Here is a 19,652-nt window from a genome sequence, read left to right on the forward strand (position 1 = left end):
TATTGTTTTCACCTCCAAAAGATCTTTTTGTTCCATTTTTTGTCGTAGATGTGGGATACATTAGGGCCCTCCTACAGTGAGTCACTTCTTGTCAACATCAACTTATTATCCAAGAAGTTGACTTAGAAACAACCCTTTCAGTACTTTGAAGCTTACATGCCTCAATGGCAAGTTTCTCACTTCCGGCGAGAGGTTTACATCAATGGCCTTCGACCGAAATATTTTGTGTGGTGTTCGACATCATATCATATATTCACACCATGTGAATTGTACTGTAGTACCTTGAGGGTCATTATGATTATCAGTGATTCCTCTCGCGCCTGTTAACAACTTACATTATTGGCTGGTAATCCGGCGATGTCTTTCCATGTTCGACTTCAGAACATCTTTTCACATGGATCGACTTGTACATCGAGCAAAGATTGAAGGAGTTTGAAGACCCTGGATCTAGTTTCATCGATCCAGGCTATGATATATTCAAGAAAATAAAAACATCAATTGTACACAGAAGCTGCACAGACAATCATCTAAGCCAGGGAAGATGAATCTTCATGCGAAGAATCACAAGTCTGCAATAGCGGACGATTGCTTATCCTATGTACATGAAAATGAATTTATAAAGATGACCATGGGAATGCCCGCCTCAGCTAGATCATGAAAATAATATGATGATGATGTATTGTATTGTATCTTATACAGGTCACCTTCCAATTTGAATACCTCGGATCCTCATGATAAAGCATTTCACCCAATATCAAAAGATTTACGACCTCATACTTTATGGGGCAACTGTTATAGACATATTTTGGCACTGTAACCCCAAACTGATATGTCCATAAACCAAGGGATATTTAACCCCTAAAATTTTTGTTTCATACCCTAAAGGATCATGGTCAACTGATTACATCATTTCCCAGAAGTTCCACTTGAAAAACCACTCAGAACTAGCCAAAACTGGACCATACTAACTACTCCATGGTCAAGGTGCAATTTGTACTAGCTACTACACTAGCTAGGTGCGGTGCATACTGAAAGAGCCTTCTATGGGGTGCGATGAGCGAGAATAGACAAATGGCAGAGACAGTTTTCTAAGTGGATGATCATGGAATATTCCAGAAACTTCTCATTTGACACTTGCCTCTCTGAATTCACCTAGGGATGAGTAAGAGATCAATGAAATCTACAAGTGGAACCAAGAACTATTAGTGGGATGACAGTAATCAAAAACCCAGAGCTAACTCACACCCTTGCAAGACATCTATAAATTGATCCCTCATTTGAGAGATCTAGAGGATGGAATTTTGTAATTTGTAAGGAAGTGTTGTTGGTTTATCTATGAGAAGAGACATTATATTGTTGGGTGATCTTTCTTTTCATGAGGTGAAGAGGGCTTCTACATTGGGAGGATGATGCTAGATCAGATAGTTGGGTTGTAATCCTCTCTTCTATTATTAATAAAATTTTTTGATTTTTCCCCATATAATCATGTGTTTGTGAATCTTATTGTTTATGAATGAAATTGTATGGTCAATGTGTTTCTGATTCTGCATTGTTTATGATGTTTTAGATAGAGATGCTTTGATGATTTTCTGTTAATTTGACTCTACAGGTACTCTTTAAAGTGGAACAAGTGGGAGAAGAGTGGAAAATTCTATCAAGGGAAGAGAGAAATCAAGCAAGGATCCAAGCAGAAGATCCAGGTTGGTCCTCTTTTCTTCCCTCCTATCTATTGCACTTAAAGGAAATCTCGAATTGCTTTGATTGTTTGTTTCTAAGATAGGTACCCAACTTAGTGGGACTAGCAGATCGAATAGACACTAGTTTTCCCAGAAACATTGCTCAATAAAGAGTTTTGATCCAAGTGTTAGTTGACACACTTGTTTAAATATGCATAAAGAGTTTTTTAAAGAACAACATACACAAGTCCTATAATATCCTAATACTTTGGTTCTTTGTTGTTGTCAAGAAATAGGATTTTTTCCAACATTTGATGGAAAATTTTCATATCATTGAGACCCAAAAAGTCATGTTTTGGAAACAATCCCAATGTAGGCTATTTTGAAGGATTATTTATGATATGATGATATAAATCGAAATTTGGAGTTCTTGGCCTCTAGTTCCTTGGGTTAGTGGTAAAGTTTTCAAAGGACCCATTAAATGTCCAGGCACATTAGAAGCATGTATGATATCAAATTAAGGTGTATAAGCACAAATTTTTTAAATTTTGGGATTAAAGGAAGCACCAATGTATTAGAAGTGTTATGAAGGTGGTACACTGGAGTTTCATTACTATAAACACCCAGTGTAGCCTTAAAAACAATTTTTTGTTGATAAGTTGAAGAAGTTCCTAATTCAAAATCACATAGTGAAGGGTGAATACATAGAGCAGAGTTCATAAAATTAGAGTGGACCATTTCAAAACAAACTATAAAGAAAATTATAGAGGGGATTAGTGTCTCTAGTAGGTTGGTGCCTACAAACACTTGCAGTAGATGGGATCAATGTCTCTACTAGGATAGTTCCTATAAAAATTTATAGTAGAGGGGATTGGTATATTTAGTAGGTTAGTGCCTATACATCCTTAAAATAGAGAGCATTGGTATCTCTAGTAGGTTGGTTCCTACAAAGAACTATTGTATAATTTTTTTTTGTGGTTTTCACCAAAAATATTTTTAACTTATATATTGTGTTCCATATTCCGCTTATGATATTGCTTCCTTATGGTTCTTGAATGTTTAAATAAGTAGAAATTGACTTATAGTAGTGTTGTAGTTTCTACGACCCCCTTCCAAAATTTATCCCATGCTTTGATTTTGGAGCCTCCCTTTGACCATAAGAAATGTCGTTTCAACTTGTGCCAATTTTTCTTCTTGTTTTATTAGGTGTAGCAATGACTCATTCTCTCATGTTAAGATAGTGATGTATTAACTTTTCTTTCCTTATAATAGCTATTCGACACTCCTTGATCTCAGTTATCCCTTATTGAGAGTAGTTGCACAAATTCTAAAGATAAACAAATCACTTTGTGAAAACAAGCTAAGTCTTGCCTTGATGAACATTGATTGCATGGCTTCTTTTAAGGGATTGCACAATCCTCTAGCATAGTGAAATACACAATCCTTTGAGACTTGCAACTATGTAATCGGTTATGACAAAAAATTGTGCAATTAGTTGTGGTTAAAAACTACGCAACCTACTGTGAAAGAAAATTGCACAGTTCCTTGAGGTAGTGAACTATGCATTTCTCGGAGCAAGCCAATTGCGCATTCCTTGAAAATAGGAAGTGTGCACTTCCCAAGGATATTCATGCACACTTATAATTAGCAGTGTGCACATGACATGTGTCAGTCAACTAAGAGTGTCTCCTTTGTTTTAGGCATGTGCATCTAAAACCCTAACCCTAATCCTATGAGTGTTCATCTATAAGAGAAAGCCATTCTAGAGCTGATTCTCACACTCATATTGGGATCTCTAGCTATTTACGTGAGTATAAGGAGCCTTGGATTCCATTTGTTCCACTTTTCTAGGTAAGTTTCTCAACTATCACTTTTTCCTGCTTTCACTTTTGCTTTTGTCACTTTCCCTTTTACGAGCATCAGTTTTTCCTGGTTTTTTTTGTAACAGGTGTTGCTTTAACTATTATTAACTTCTGCAACTATTGTTTCAGCCTTTGATGCTTCGTTGTAGTGTTTCTTCACATTCCTTGTCTTTTCAAGTACTAGTAACGATTGTTTCTACGTGTATTTATGGATGCATGTCCTCCTCCTTTCAGTATCTACTTTCTCAATATAAGTGACTCATTTTTATGAATCTTTGGCCAATCCACATCTTTCCTCCCATAAATTAGTAGATCTCGAGACTTTCCCTCTGTCGAAGAAAACTATGTAGATCCTAGATCCTTCTTCCCTCCTCAACTATGCATTACGTAATCTCTTCTCTCAGTGACTCCCCCTTTCTATTTTCAAATACGCACCATGTAATCCTTGGGATCCCATGCTCCAAATTGTGCAATCATAGTCAGTAGTGAGCCCTCCTTGTGCTATAAAACTGTGCATTGCACAATACAAGGTCTCTATCTGACAAGAACTATGCATTACAAAGTCTCAATCCTCAACCACTCTCTTTTTCAGTCAAGAACTATGCAATCCTTCCTCAGATGTTGTGCAGTGCACATTTCCAGTGACCAGTAAGGTCATCATACCCATCGTGTGCCCAACATTATGTAATCCGTCCTCTCAATGGTTTTCTTTTGCTTATAATTGATTGTTTGATTATTTGATCTCTTGCAAAACTAACCTTTTATCACCATGATTGCATCTGTTTACTAGGTACTACAAATCCAAGACACATTAGTCTTCCATCATCCTCTAACACCATGCCTCCAAAGAAAGGATCATCAAAGGATCTCAAAAAAAGTAGTATTGATGATGCCATGGAAAGCATCTTGACAAGAGTGCCTATATTTTCAAATACCCAATGCTTTATTGAAAAATATTACACTATCACATGGCTCACCATCAAATATGTATTTAGTTCAAAAGGTTTTGTAGAGGATCTCAAAGATAGGGAAGTATATGAGAACATAAAGTGATCAAGGATCCATAAATTGGCCTACTGATATCTTGTGAAACCTTATGTTGATGTCATCAAATTGATACTATATGGTCTAGACACTAAGAACATGGCACTCAATAATGTCAATGGGTAATAAATTTCCTTGTAACAAACACATGAATTCAGCTCAGATTACAACTTGCCCAAGCTTGACGAGCATTTGGATTCTTGGTTTTATGGACCTTGTAGTTATTTGAACACTAGAGAAGTGACCAAGTCATGGTGGCAAAAAATAACGAAGTTTCACTAGAACCCTAATAGTACCTACAAGGTCAAATCTCTTGGTAAAATTTACCAATACTTGATGGATATGTGCTACTTTATCTATGGATGAAAGAAGACTGAATCCTTTGATGAAGGTGGGATCTTCATGCTTTATCCTCTCATCACAGAAGGAAAAGTATTAAATTGGGAAAATTTGTTGTCCCAACAGTTGAAGGATAATTTAAACAAGGAAAAAGAACCACCACAAGGCAAGTAACCACAATTTTACATGCCTTCCTACTTACTATATGATATTTGTGCCCACCATGAATTCTCAGTTCTAGAATGGAAGTGGACCCCAAAAGAGCTCCATATAAATGTGTATTGTAGATTATTGTCAGAGTACAACAAAATATGAGTGTATGACAAGATTTATATGAACTTCTTTATGGTTTTATATAAGATGGTATTTGAGGAAGAATCCCCTTGCATGTCCTATGATGCTAGGAGAGCATATTCCAAGATATAAGATTAGTTTTCCCCACCTCAGGCCACATACCTCAAAGTGTCCAATTCTCAAAATCCTCCACATATTTTTCCAAGGTATGTGACATATAAAGTTGTCATGCAGGAAGTTTCTTATCATCTTAGCACAAATATATCGAAGTTGTTGTAGAAGAAGAAGAAGAAAGCACCCTGGCCTTCCATTCCTTTATAAGTGGGATCCTATGAGCTAAAGAGCTTAAAGGCTATAGAATCAAAAGTTGAGGAGCTTATAAACCTTAAGTTTGGTGAGATGTGTTAGGTTCCTATACCAATAGGAGTCATAATTTTTGAATGGTTGAGGTCAAATCTGTAATATGTAGATACCTTTGCTTTTTGCAAATGTTTTCCATATTCAAAAAATTAAAAAATGTAAAGAGGGTATGTCCTAAAAGAAAAATCAAAGGAAAAAAAAGAATGAAAATGGTCAAAAAATGTGAAAAATGAACCCCAAGGAAGAAAAATACCATGAAAGTGTGCAAGTCAAAATGCCACTACCATTTACTTTGATGAAGAATAAGAAGATTGTGTGCAGCTTGTTACTTTTGCCACAATCCATGGATAGTCAAAATGTTTAAACTTGGCTATTTCATGTTTTCAATTTTATGCTTAGAAATAGAGAATAAAATCTGACCAAACTGTTTAATCTTGGCAGATAAGTAGATAGGTAGAGAAAATAAAAGGAGCTCAACTATTTAATCTGAGCCCTTGGATGTAATAAGGATAGAATTAGATAGATTTCTATTGCAAAAGAAAAGAAAATTTTTGATAAGGGTTTGCCATCTTAAGTGCACCCTAATAAAGAGTAGAAAAATGGTAGGATGAGTAGATGGGTAAATAGTTGAATGGTTGTAGAATTATGATGATTGATTAAATCAAATTATATCATTTACTTTCATCATCAAATTTTTAAAGTATGGATGATAATTGAGTATTTACCAAAGCACACAAAGTCAAATAGATTAACCTCCCTCATTCACTATACTTTTCACTTAACTAATTTCCAAGGAAAGTCTTAAAGTACCTAAAACCTTAAGTTAAAGGGGCTCAGAGCATTTCTCTGACTTCTAGAGGGACCAGACCCTCAGCCCAATCACTTATAGGTCCTAAGTACTAAAAACCTTCTCACAAGCATTCACCCCCTTAAATTCATTTATTTTCCCCTAAAAAATAACTTTTCCTAAGGTAAAAGCACCATTTTCCTAGGGAAAGTAATCACCCCCATGTAAAACCCCATTTTTCTGAAAAACCCACAAAAATGCACTTATCCTAAGTTGTAATGTTCCCATGTGAAAAGAAAATAAATTCCAAAACACATTATACTCAGTGCCAATCCATTTTTCCGCTTTCATTCATATTAACTCCTAATTTTAATTATATTTATTAAATCCCAAAAACACCCCTTTCTCGTGTACTCTATTAAAACCCCTATATTAATATCCTGCCCCAAATTTTGAAACATAAACTTTATTAGTGAATAATTATTGGGTTAATTAAGTCGATCAACGACTAATTAATAACCAAGACGCACCACCAAATAAAAATATTAATTAGCTAATCTACGGTTAATTATTAATCAACCCCACCAATAAAATCTCTCCCGACATCATTAAACCTCCATAATCCGCAACTAATTAATCCCTCTACGCTTAAAACCCCCACCGGGCCCCTCCATTAAAGTTCATGTCAAGTCCTTGCCTCGATCACCATGTGATCAAGTCCCTTTTGATTCAACGGTCAACACTCATATCGGGTGGCCTCCAAAAGCCGACCTTTACCTGCCCGATATGGGTGGTTTCACTATTCACCCCGCTGCTACGTGGCACCCGATGAATGGAATCGAGCGGCCTCCCCACAAAACTGCCCAAGCCAAAAAGTAGTGCAATATGATCCCACTTAACGCCTCCCGCTAAACGACAAAATGTCGCATCCCCCGCTTAATGCCAAGTGCCCCTTTCCTCGTGTACCCGCTAAAATAGTTGACTTTGTGAATAAAACTAAAAAACTCATTGTTTGTTGTTTTACTGTGAAAAAGACTACTCAGACCTCCATGCAAGCACCAGAGCACATACAACTGTCAACCCATGTCCAACTGCCAACCTGTTGAAGCTGCTAAAACTCTAGCTGACCCTTCAGTCATGTGCACTTCCTGCAAACTGTGCACAGTTGCCCATCACTCTGTTCAAAGCCGAAACTAGGTATCTACCCAAATTCGCTAAGAAACGTTGTTTTATTCCCGAAATTGGGCTCAATTGCTTTAAATTACTAAGTAATTCAGTAAGACAGTTGCCCAGTGACTCCAAATACTCTGAATTAAACCAGTTTTCCTCAACTTCACTGAAAATTCTTTGCCCCCATCCTTGAATCCACAAGAACTAAGGATGGTTCCTCCCATTGCACTCAATATCCTACCAATTTCTACCCCCCACAGTGAATTAGACCATCTACCATTGGCAGATAAAGATTTTCAGATTAAAGATACCTCTGACCAAGAATCTCCTTTGAAACTATATTGCAGGTACAGATACTAGTACCTAAGCCATGCAGACTATATAGGTCTTTGGGAATCAAGTTTACCCAAGTACCAATTCCCCAGAGTTCATATTTTACTAGAGATTATCCATTATTTCCATATGAACTATAATCCCAACCAAAGGGCAGTGGTGACCCCTGATCATTTTGTATTATTTACCATCACTACAGAGTCCATAAATGAAATGCTACAGTTACAACCAAGCCAAAGCCTGACCCCTCTTTCTATTGGAGATTTTCTGAACAGATTCCCTACACTCACCTCAATCAAACTTGATCAGTTATTCTAGACCTTCATTAGGGAAGAGAGATACATTCCAAAGGATTCTCCACCATACATATCTACCATATTCTCTTATCTTGGCTGAGACATCATAGACATGATATCTAGTGTGTTAGGCCAGACTACAAGTGAATTTGTTGATGAAATTATTATAGCCTTTATGTCCATCTACTCTCCTGGGCAGCCCCCAACCATCATGTTTGACTATGCTAAGTTCATGGGTGATAAAATACATGATCAATTTATGAGGATGGATAATGAAAGAGTGTTCAAATACTTTTCAATTTTATATCATCTTTTCCTGTATTATCAAGCTGACAAATTCCCAATCACACTCCAAAAGCTTGATACCAGAGGCAACCCTAGATCAATGGTGTTCTGGACTTCATTAATCCACCTACATGACTCTCAATATTCTGATACTGATTTCATAGATATCTTTCCTCACCCAGTGGCAACTATGTTATTAGGAAGTCCTCCCCCCAGAATTAGTGTAGATATCAGGAGGGTCCTACGGTTGTCCAAACAATATAGTGTGGGAGATTGGTACTTGTACCAAAACCACACTGAAATCAGAATATATGGATGTGAGTTGGCTCCCTACAAATTGCCCAGATACCTCCCCATGATATTGTTTGCTCTGGATTACTATAGGCAAATTATTAATTCAGATGAGGTAAATTTTGTGAAGGCCAAGAAGAAAGCTCAACTTAGGATAAAATATCAGCTTGGCCCCTTCATATGTAACAGTAGGAAAGAAGGGAAGGAAGCAGAGGAAATCCTCCAAAGGCTGAAATTGAAAAAAGTTTTATTTGGAATTATGACCCTTTAGAGTTCATTTGCAAAACAAATTATCTCCTTATATCCACCATAGAATTCCTGAAATTGAACAGTATATAAATCAGCTAGACTGGGTGGAAAACACTTTGGTAGACCGAGATAGCATAGAAGTTGCTCTCAATAATGTATTGATTGATTTAGAAAGAAGACTTTATGAAGATTCATTTGTATAGGTGCCAGGAGAGTCCCAATCTTAAAGAGAATCACAGGGACATAGTTGGAAAACAACAGAAGAAAGACCTCAGGAGCAAGAGATACCAGAGCAGACAGAGGAATCAGAACAGGCAGAGATATCAGAAGAACTTTCTCAGCTAGAACATATCATGAACAATCCACCTATTTTACAGACTCCTATAAATGAAGAGAGAAATCCTACGAGAGATAGAGAGGAGGTGACTCCTTCTAGTAGACCTATTGCCCAGACTTATGTCGAAAGGCAAAGGTTGAATCCATTTTTAGAACAAGATTTTACTGAAGAAACAACAGGAACTACAGATGAAGAAGGAGCAAAAAGTAGGCATACCACTCCCTTAGGAGGTACACAAGAATCTTCCACCTCACAAGCTCAAATGCTAGAGAGACAATAGAGTGTGGAAGTATCCTCCTTCAGGGCTCCTACTGGCCAGAGCCAAGACATTAGAGAGAATTATAAAGAAATAAGGCCAAGAATGAAAAATTGAAGGCCCAAAGCTATGCACATTACCTAAAAATGGCTCCTACTAATCAAACAAGGCTAATGTCACCCTTTAATGTGAAAGAAGGAAAAATGCAGATGACTTTCATGAAGCCTACTACACAGTAGCCCAGGTCACTTGTAGATTACTTGAAAACAAACTTTGAAGTATTAGCAAATGATATCCATCCTATTGACCAAATAGTATTACCCAAGAAAAATGGGGAAATGGTCTACTCTACGTTGACCAGCAAGGCAATTGCAACTCACCAACTCCAATATTCGCTAAATAACATGTCAGTGCAATTCTAGTTAGAGAAGGCCTCTTCACAGGCCAAAGGTACCAGAATAATGTCCTTAGAGGACTTAGTCATTGAACTCAGCCACGATCCCAAAGATGTGAAAGCTACAAAAAAGCTTATTAAAAAGAAAAATGATGACATAGATGCATTTAAAAAGTGGCTCAAAATTCCTCCTCTTCATCATCCATAGATAGCTAAAGTATTGGAAACTCAGAAGGAGGAAGAGCTTATGGAATTAGTCCTTAAGCTGAATGAACAACTAAAAGAAACAGAGAAAGAGATGGATAACTTGATACAGGCTAAAAAGAGTGAGTTGGCCACCACTCCTCAGAGTGTAATTCCTACAGTCTCTACAACAGTACCCTACAAATTAGCTGCTTCACTAGCAACCAGAGTCGCACGAGCTACATCTATGCCAGTCACATGTACAGTCACAGGTACATCAACAAGCATAGTAACATCCACAGAAAAGACAGCTGAATTGGTAAAAGCCATGGAGGAATTGAGCATCCAGGCTACTGAGCTTAAGAAGCTTAGAGAAAAAGTGTCAAGTTTGGAGACTGATTGCAAACTTGCACAGATACAATAGAATGAAGAAGTTTAGAAGAACCAAAGAATGGGAGAAAGAATAAAAGTTCTTGAAAAGGACTTGACATTGCAAAAATCACTTGGAGACATGAAGGAAATTCTTTGGGCCAACATCATTCATTCTATCAATGATGTTTGGCCATCTATTCAAGTAATTTTTGAACAAACTGAACTAGTAAAAGTGGAAATAGAAGTAATCCACAAGACAATGGAAGAGTTGGGAGATAAGCCTGAAGAAGCCAACCAATTGATAGAATTTTTGAACAGTAGAAACAAGTACTAGCTTGATGAACTAGAAATAGAAGATAGAACAGGAACTATCATAGAAATAAAGAAGGTTCTCACCAAAAGGAACCTGATGCTCAATCTGGAGAGAAGGTGCCAAAGCATCCAAGCATATTTATGACAAAGTTTGGTATTTTGAGGGAAAAAGGACTTCCCAGTCCTATGGTAATACATGACAAGTTGATGACCCAAGATGATTACCTTGAAAGACTAAAAAAGTTGGCCACCAACCAAGCTAGTACTTCAGGGGTAAAAGCATTTCCCATTGGAAAGGTATTATATGATAGTCTGGAAAATCTATTTTTCATAGAGCATGAAGTCAAGCACTTGTTCTTCAATAGGCAAAATTTTCCCAAGTATACAGAAGCTGATGAGATATATAGAAAGATGATAAGGATAAAATTACTTGACAGTGAATGGTGGATGAAACTGACAGATTTACTATAAAATTACTGTGGTAAATCTATATGGCTACTAGTTTAAACAGGTAAAACCGAGTCAAAGTACAACAGGTAAAGAGTATCAGTAGGTAGAAGACATAAAGTAATTCTAGCACATAAGTATCAAGCAACTGAAAGAGCCAAATACGAATTACAATAGCCAACATAGTCATAATAAAAGGGACATCAAGAGAACAATTCTCGATCTGTCTCTATCTTCGAGTTGAAGATATTTTTGGTTTCCTAGAATAATTCTCATATTGTTATGAGATATTTTGTAACATTTTTTGTATAAATACTTCACAAATTGAAGTAATTAGGGTGGATTAAAATACATTTCTGTAGATATTTTATATTGAGCTAAGGAGCTATTGTATTCAAGATTGGACTAGTTTTGTTGGATCATGAAATAAAGCTAAGGACATTTCATTGGATTCTTGTGCATAGTTGGAACAAATAAGTACTATCTCTTCATGGTTAAATATTGTTTTCTCTTCATGTTATAAACATTCATACGTGTCTCTTATAAAATATGAAAAGTAAACAAGGAATGATATCTCAGAATTAGCTTAAATGCTCTCTGCTTTAACTAATTACTTTCTATATGTTTTCTACTAAACTATCTTGGTCTGGGAATTCTTAATTGCTCCCTTACTTCCGTAGTTCCTCCCCTTTGGTCCATAGTAAAGGATTATGCATTTCCCTTTGCTACTGATCATACTTCTTTTATTCATCTTAATCCTAGTTAAGGATTCTTTATTGCCCTTTTCCCTGGTTAGGACTACCTCATCCATTTGAACCTACAGATTTGCTTTTTGCTGTGCTAGCCTACCCTGTGAACTCTTACTTTAGTGATTGTTCTGATCCAGTTAAGTCACTCTTTGATTGACTCCATAGCCCAATGGCATGAATACTTGTTCTGCCCATCTGTTTTATTAACTCCACCACCAAATCAAAATCAAAACATCGTAAGCATTAAGAACTAGCCTCAAATCCTACCCAAAACAAATATACATTATAAAGAGAGAGCCCTCTCTGGACTTAGGTTGGCTAGAACCCGAGTCTAAAAGATTAGGTTTGTGGTTACCTCAGACTATTCCTTCTTTGATAACTTCTAGGGAAGACATCTGAGTGATAACATAGTGGTGAACATACTGGGGACTCAAATCCCTAGTCTTAATAAACCTTTGAGAAATTCAAATTATTATTTTCAAGCCTCTTAAAGGGTTTATTATAAGTTATTTCAAAAATTCGTAAAAAAGAAAATAATGAGAAACATCTCGAAATTTGGCTTCAGGGAGAACTCACTATACTAGGGCCAACCCTGATCCAAATCCTCCCCCTGCATTTGACAATCCCAACCTTATTCCGAGAATACTCAGAAGGCAAGAAAGTTCAGTAAGCCCAAGACCTTTATTTAGATCCAATTCCTATAATAGTGAGTGGTTGTTCATAGAAGGCCTCCCTTTTGATGAGTATTTTGACCATTCTCTATTTGGAACCAAGTCTGAGAGTGAACTTGAGGACACAGTTCTAGATCCAGAATTTACAGCAGAACTTGAAGTACAACGAGCAAACTTGTCAATTGATCAGTACCTTCTAAACTCCCCTTAGTCATCCCTTACTAATGATAGAGTCCATGAACTTTCTGAAACAACCTAAACTTGTTTTAGCTTACCATCATTTCCCCACACTTCTGAATTTCATTCCTCATCTTCTTTCATACCTTCACTTCCCCATCAGCCTATCACTACCCTTCAAATAGCCATTACCCCTGTTACTCCAAATCCCACTATTGTCCCAAACCCTCCTGTTACCCCAGCTCCTGCTCTCAATCCTGTCCAACTTTGAGATATGGCACTCAGATATGCCTCTCTTATGATGCCTACTCCTAAAGGTTCCTTACCAGTAGATTATCAGAGTAAAATTGTCTTATTTGATGGCACTGGATCTTACATAGCACAACAACACACAAAGAAAATGTCAGATTATTTCAAACTGCATGAAATTGACATAAGAGATGTCCAAATGAGAATTTTTTCCCAAACTGTAGCTGGAGAAGTGAGAACAAGGTTTATATCTTTGCCTCCTAATAGTATAGATAGTTTAGAACTTTTTTACCAGCAATTTTTACATTGGTGGGAGAAGAGAAAGAACCCTCTTCAATTTTTTTTTGAATATGAAAACCTCAAGAGGGGACTAAACAAAACCGTTTAGGACTACTATACTAGGTTTAATAATTTATATAATGCAATACCACTTGACCTAAGACCTCCACCTGGCTTAGCCCTGATTAAGTTTCCAGACAGAATAGAAAACATTGAAAGGAAACCTCACTAGGATAGCCAACAGGCACCTCCAGCAAGGAATCCAAATTTTAGGAAGAACCAAAACCAAAACACTGGTAAAAATGGGCCTGATTAGAACATTAGACCTCCTTTCCAAGAGAATTATGCTGAAACTTCCCATCAAGAAGACCCTGAGCTAGGAACCCAAATCAACTTAATGGGATTAGATGATGAAGAAACTATCTTTCTGACTCAGGATGATCAGGAATTATACATGCTTCAGTAGTTACAGAGCCAAACTGGTGAATCTTTCGACTATAATCAATGGTAAGATTCTGCTATCTTCGAATTGCATAAACAATACAATCTGAGGAGCGAAAAGAACACTGATGTACGAGACCAAAACAAGAAAGCAGTACCTAATCAGCCTAAGAAGGTAAAAGCTGCAAATCAGAATCCTTCAGTTACAAAAACTCTACAAATCCTTTCTAGATCAAATCAGAACCCTCCCAGTGTTACAGGGAAAAGTGTCTATGCAGAACTGCTAATCCCACTAAGGCAGGTAGCCACCTTAGAAACAAACAAATTAAAACTACATTTGTTTTCCTTTATGAAAGATAGATGAGAGAAGAATAAAGGAGACCAACCTATGTCTTGCGCTTGGTTCCTTGTTCGATTCCTCTCTCTTCTGATAGTCCTTTGCTACTTGCTTTCTTGTATACCCAGCTTCACAGATTACCTGTAGAATCAAAGTAGCATAACACTATACGAGAACATGGATCTATTATTATAAACAATCTAGGATCATATGTAAATTGACCATACAAATGCACAAAACATAAATTACACAAGAGTATGGAGGAAAACTTGAATAGCTTTATTGATAATCAAGAAAGAGCCAAGAGAGTTACAACCAATTGTTCTGACCCAGCATCATCCTCTCAGCATGTAAGCCCTTCTTCACCTCATGCAAAGCTTAGATCACCCAACACTATGATGTTACCTCAAGAAACCAACAGCAATTCCTTACAATATGCAAAATTCCAGCCTCTAGATCTCTGGGATGAGGGATCCATATATAGATGTCTGTAAGGGAGATGAGTCATCTTGTGATTTGATTAGTGTCTTCCCTCTGATAGTTCTTGCTTCCACTTGGAGATTGATGATCTCTTACTCATCATTGGTCGAATTCAGAGAGGCAAGTGTCACAGGAGAAGTTTCTGGAAGATTCTATGCTTCTCCACCTTGCAGATTGACACTGTCATTTATCTCTTATCGCTCATCGCACCCCATAGAAGGGATTTTTGAAATGAAACGCACCCACTGTGTGTATTTAGGTGAGATGCAACGCACTTTGCCTATGGAGCAGGTGAAATGATCCAGTTTTGATCAGTTCTGAGTAGTTTTTCATGGAGAACTTCTGGGAGAAGCTATAATCAGTTGACCTTGTTCCTTTAGGGGTTGGAAAAACACTTTTAGGGACTTAGGAGCCCTTGGTTTATGGACATTTTATGCTTGGGGTTGCAGTGCCCAAAAATGTCTATAACATTTGCCCCCTAAAGCATGAGGTCGTTAATCGTTTTTGATGTCGGGTGAAATGCTTTATCATGAGGATCCGAAGTTCTTTCAAGCTGGAAGGAGACCTGTAATAAGATACAATACAATACATTATCTTCATAATATTTTCATGATCTAGTTGAGGCGGGCATTCCCATGCTCAGCTTTATAAATTCATTTTCATGTACATAGGACAGACAATCGTCTGAGTGTAGACTGATGATTCTAGAGGAGCCATCATCCCATAGATTGGATGATTATCTGTGCAGCAATGATGTACATTTGATGTCTTTATTTTCTCGAATATATGTCGCAGCGCGGATGGATGAAACTAGATCCGGGGTCTTCAATCTTGTTCAATCTTCACTTAAAGTACAAGTCGATCCATGTGAGAGATGTTCTGGAGTCAAACATGGAAAGACATCGCCAGATTACCAGCCAATGATGTAAGCTGTTAACAGGCGCGAGAGGAATCACCGATAATGATAATGATCCTCAAGGTACTACAGTACAATTCACGTGGTGTGAATAAGGGACTTGGCATCGAACACCATGCAAAATCTTTCGGTAGAAGGCCATTGGTGTAAACCTGTCGCCGGAAGTGAGAAACTTTCCATTAAGGCATGCAAGCTTCAAAGTACTGAAATGGGTGTTCCTAAATCGACTTCTCGGATAATGAGTTGATGTCGACAAGAAGCGATCCATCATAGGAGGGCCTTAATGAATCCCACATCAATGACATGGAATGGAGCAAATGATTTTAATGGAGGTGAAAACGATCTGGTGATATAAGGTTTGGGGTGGCGGTCATGAAAGAATGGAGCATAAATGTATTGCAGTGGGTGAGACACAGGTGAATTCTCTGAGTGACTTCTCTTGAACATACCAGTGACACTGACATGATGGATTGGTAGCATTAACCCCAAATGTGGATGCTGTGATGTGACCATGGTGATGTGACCGGTGAATGAAACAACCCAACCCGACTTGGATGCGGAGTGAAAGTGTCATGTTCAAGAGCAACTTGCTACCAACAAAGTTTCTTCGAGTTTTCTTCCCAATTTTTCCCCAGTCATTGCTGACCAGTACCTCTTTATTTTTGTCAAGCTTGAGGAGGATAACATATGCTTGTTCTATAATTCTCCCTTCGAGAAAACCCATCGCTATGTTTTAACGAGCCTAGCGATAGTGAAACTCGTTCTTGTCTGTTGTGGACAAGTTTGTTGCTATTAGGTTTTAACGAGTTTAACGACAAAGATAAATCAGTCCTTTTCAATTTTAGAGAGTCCGAAAAGGGACGTAAAGGAAACTCCAAAAATCCTTTTTCATCATCTAATCCATTAAGTCCGAAAAAAGTATAAAACAATACAGAAGGGATGAATTTTCGATACTTTTAAAACGAGCCGAACAAAACAAGTGCTTGATCGTTTTGTGTAATTATCCCTCAGGTCCAAAAAGATTAAAATCTAAAGGAGGGATAGCACTTCCAGTCCCTTTAACGAGCTGGAGAGGCCAATGGCTCGACAATCTTTTCATATTTTACGAGTCAGTTGAAAAGAGCTTAAAGGAGACTCGTCTTTGAGGAACGAGTGATAAATTTGGGTAGCAGCTGATTCCAGGTAAGGTTTGGAATTTCCCAATCATGGCAGTGTTACAAGGATGGCTAACAAGATCACTCTTCGCAGCTGTTCCTCAAAAGGGGTAAACAATCAAATGGAGGTGAATGATTGGCCAATACAAAGTGGAGGTGATGATGAGAACACGACCAAGGCTTCAAAGGTTGAAGTACTACATTCACGATGGTTATTTACTGGAAATTGGTTCATTTTTTAATGAGCTTAAACGTTGGGGGAAACATTTGCTCATTGCTTATGTTTATTTTTTAACAAGCATGAAGTCCGCGTTAAAAATGCTCGCTATAACAGTCATTTCTTGACTTTACCATTAATAGCTTTGTTCTTTCAAAGATTGTACTGCATGCTCAATTGCTTCATCAAACTAGTTAGAAATGAACAGTATATGGTTGAAAAATGAGTTAGGACACTAATATTTTACTCGAATTACGTAAAAGTAAGTTAAAAGTGCTTTTACCTCTCATTTTACCATTTCATTTGAACTTTAGCTTGTTGGAGCTTTGGAGGTGCTTCCCCCCTTTGATTTTTCACCAGCTGATTTTGGGAGATTTTGTGGACGATTTTTGGCACCGTCCGGACCAGGTAGGAGCTAAACCTAAGCTCTTTCATTTCATCCTTTCCATTTTGCATTCTAAGCCTGATTTCTAGTTTTTCTGAGCCTCTGGGGTTTGAAAAACTCGCCCTGGCTCCATCGCACCCTTTATGCATCGAAAGGTGCATTGGATGTTAGCCTGTCCACTGGCCAATTAACATGCAACGCACCCAGAACACTACTGTAGGTGCGATGAGCGCAAGGAAGGAAATTTATGCACAGTTTTCAATGGAAATTTTTTCTTGTTTCTCACCAATCAGGATCTAACTCTTCTCTTGTTTGTTTTCAAAAATTTATTGGAGCAAAAGACCATTACATGGTGAGAACATGATCATGAAGAAGATGACATGCTTGCCTTACATGATCCGATTATAGTAAATGCATTACGGAACTATGGCATGTTGAAGTTTTTCCGCATTTCTAGCATGAGACAACAAATCAACTTGTTGCAGTATTTGCTCGATGCTTGGGATCCTACCAGCCAGGTGTTCCAGATTAGGGGCAAATCCATCCCCTTGACTGTAGTGGACATCTATTTTTTGACCAGCTTATCGAGGCGGGGTGCCCCCATCTCTTTATCAGGTTCGGCCCGTGGAGGTGAATCTGTGAGAGATTATGTTCGCAGGTATTGCAAAGAGGGATCTCAGCCGAGTAAAGACAGCAAGATCATCATCTGAGATGTCACTGACAGGTCTTTGAGGACCATTCTTTTCACTTTTGGTAGGATCGTTGGTGGTGTGGCTCTTCATGTGGCCAACCGATCTTATATGCAGTACGCCTTGGAATGTCTCGAACCAAAGGTGTTCAACTGGTGTGACGCAGTACTCCTTGTGATGAAAGAACAGTTAACCAAGGTGAAAAATGGGAGTTTGAAGAACTTTGGATATTGTTCTATTTTGACCGCCTTCGCCTTGGAAAAGATACCACTGATGCAGCGACAATATATTGCACTTGGTTTACCTCCACCGACTGAACCACGTATGCAGAGATGGGTCGACCATATGTCTAGGCATGCTGGTCAGTCTCAGATTTCCTTTTATGATACCTTCTTCAGGTGGTTTTATCATCAGGAGATGGTTTATTTTGAGTATCCATATGCTGGTATGGACTTCCGGGGTGACCCAGATTTGGTACTGCCGGCTAGTGAATAGTGGGGCTCCATTGGTAAATTCTTGACCATATTTTTGTTTATCGTTTTTCCTTTTATAATGTCCTTGTGCTTTATTCTCTCAATACTAATGAGAACTCATGTGCTCATGCAGATGTTGGTCCCGTTCGGCCAGTAGTATGCCTGAGAGTGCCAACTGCCGCTCCAGCAGGAGAGGCTGTGGGAAGGGCTATCCTTCGTGACCTTGATGTGGCCGAGACTCTTTCAGCATTATAGGATCAGGTCGAGGGCCTCACTCTCAGTATTCCAGACGTGAGGACTGACGAGCTGCCTTTGAGGTTGCAGCGAATACTACTGGCGTGCCAAGTCGATGGACTAGGCTTTTGCACATGATTGCACAGGCGGTGACTTTTTATCACCAGCATCATTAGACTAGGGTGCCCCCTAGCGTTTTTAGTTTTGGGTCATTTGACCAATTTTGTCTTGGTTACATAACATTATGTGTAAACCATAAACAATTATATATATATATATATATATATATATATATATATATATATATATATATATATATATATATATATATATATATATATATATCTATATATATATATATATATATATATATATATATATATTTATTTTGGTTAAATTACATGATCCTAATGCAAATATTGATGAGATGCTTCTTTTTATAAATGTTGCAAATGTCTATCTAACACATAATTTGCCAATGAGTCTGTTAATGTGTTTAAGTTTCTGGAAATATGCTGATATTGAATAAAATCCAATTGCCTTTCCAAAATCTTGACCCTTAGGAGCATGCGATAGATAGCTAGATTTCGGATGGGGTAGATACCATTGAGCTATAGTATGACGAGCTATGAGTCTAGACTAACGACCAGTCGGCGTATGCCACATGTGATGGCATCAGAGAGAAGTTCTATCAATGAGCTATATTCAGCGATGTTATTCATTGATCGACCAATACATACCCCTCTGAAACTTACTAACTCACTGCTTGGATCAAAAATGGCCCAAGCCGCAGAAGATAGGTTCCGCGAACTATGACTTGCTCCGTCGGCATATCCAACAAAAGATTCCGATAGGTTTGATATCTATGACAAATGTAAAAAGCAAACTTACTTGACCAAAACAAATACTTTAGC

The sequence above is a fragment of the Pinus tabuliformis genome, chromosome 7, assembly GCF_031772625.1.
Source record: "Pinus tabuliformis cultivar Carrire ecotype Pingquan chromosome 7, CPIR1, whole genome shotgun sequence".
Lineage (NCBI taxonomy): Eukaryota > Viridiplantae > Streptophyta > Pinopsida > Pinales > Pinaceae > Pinus > Pinus tabuliformis.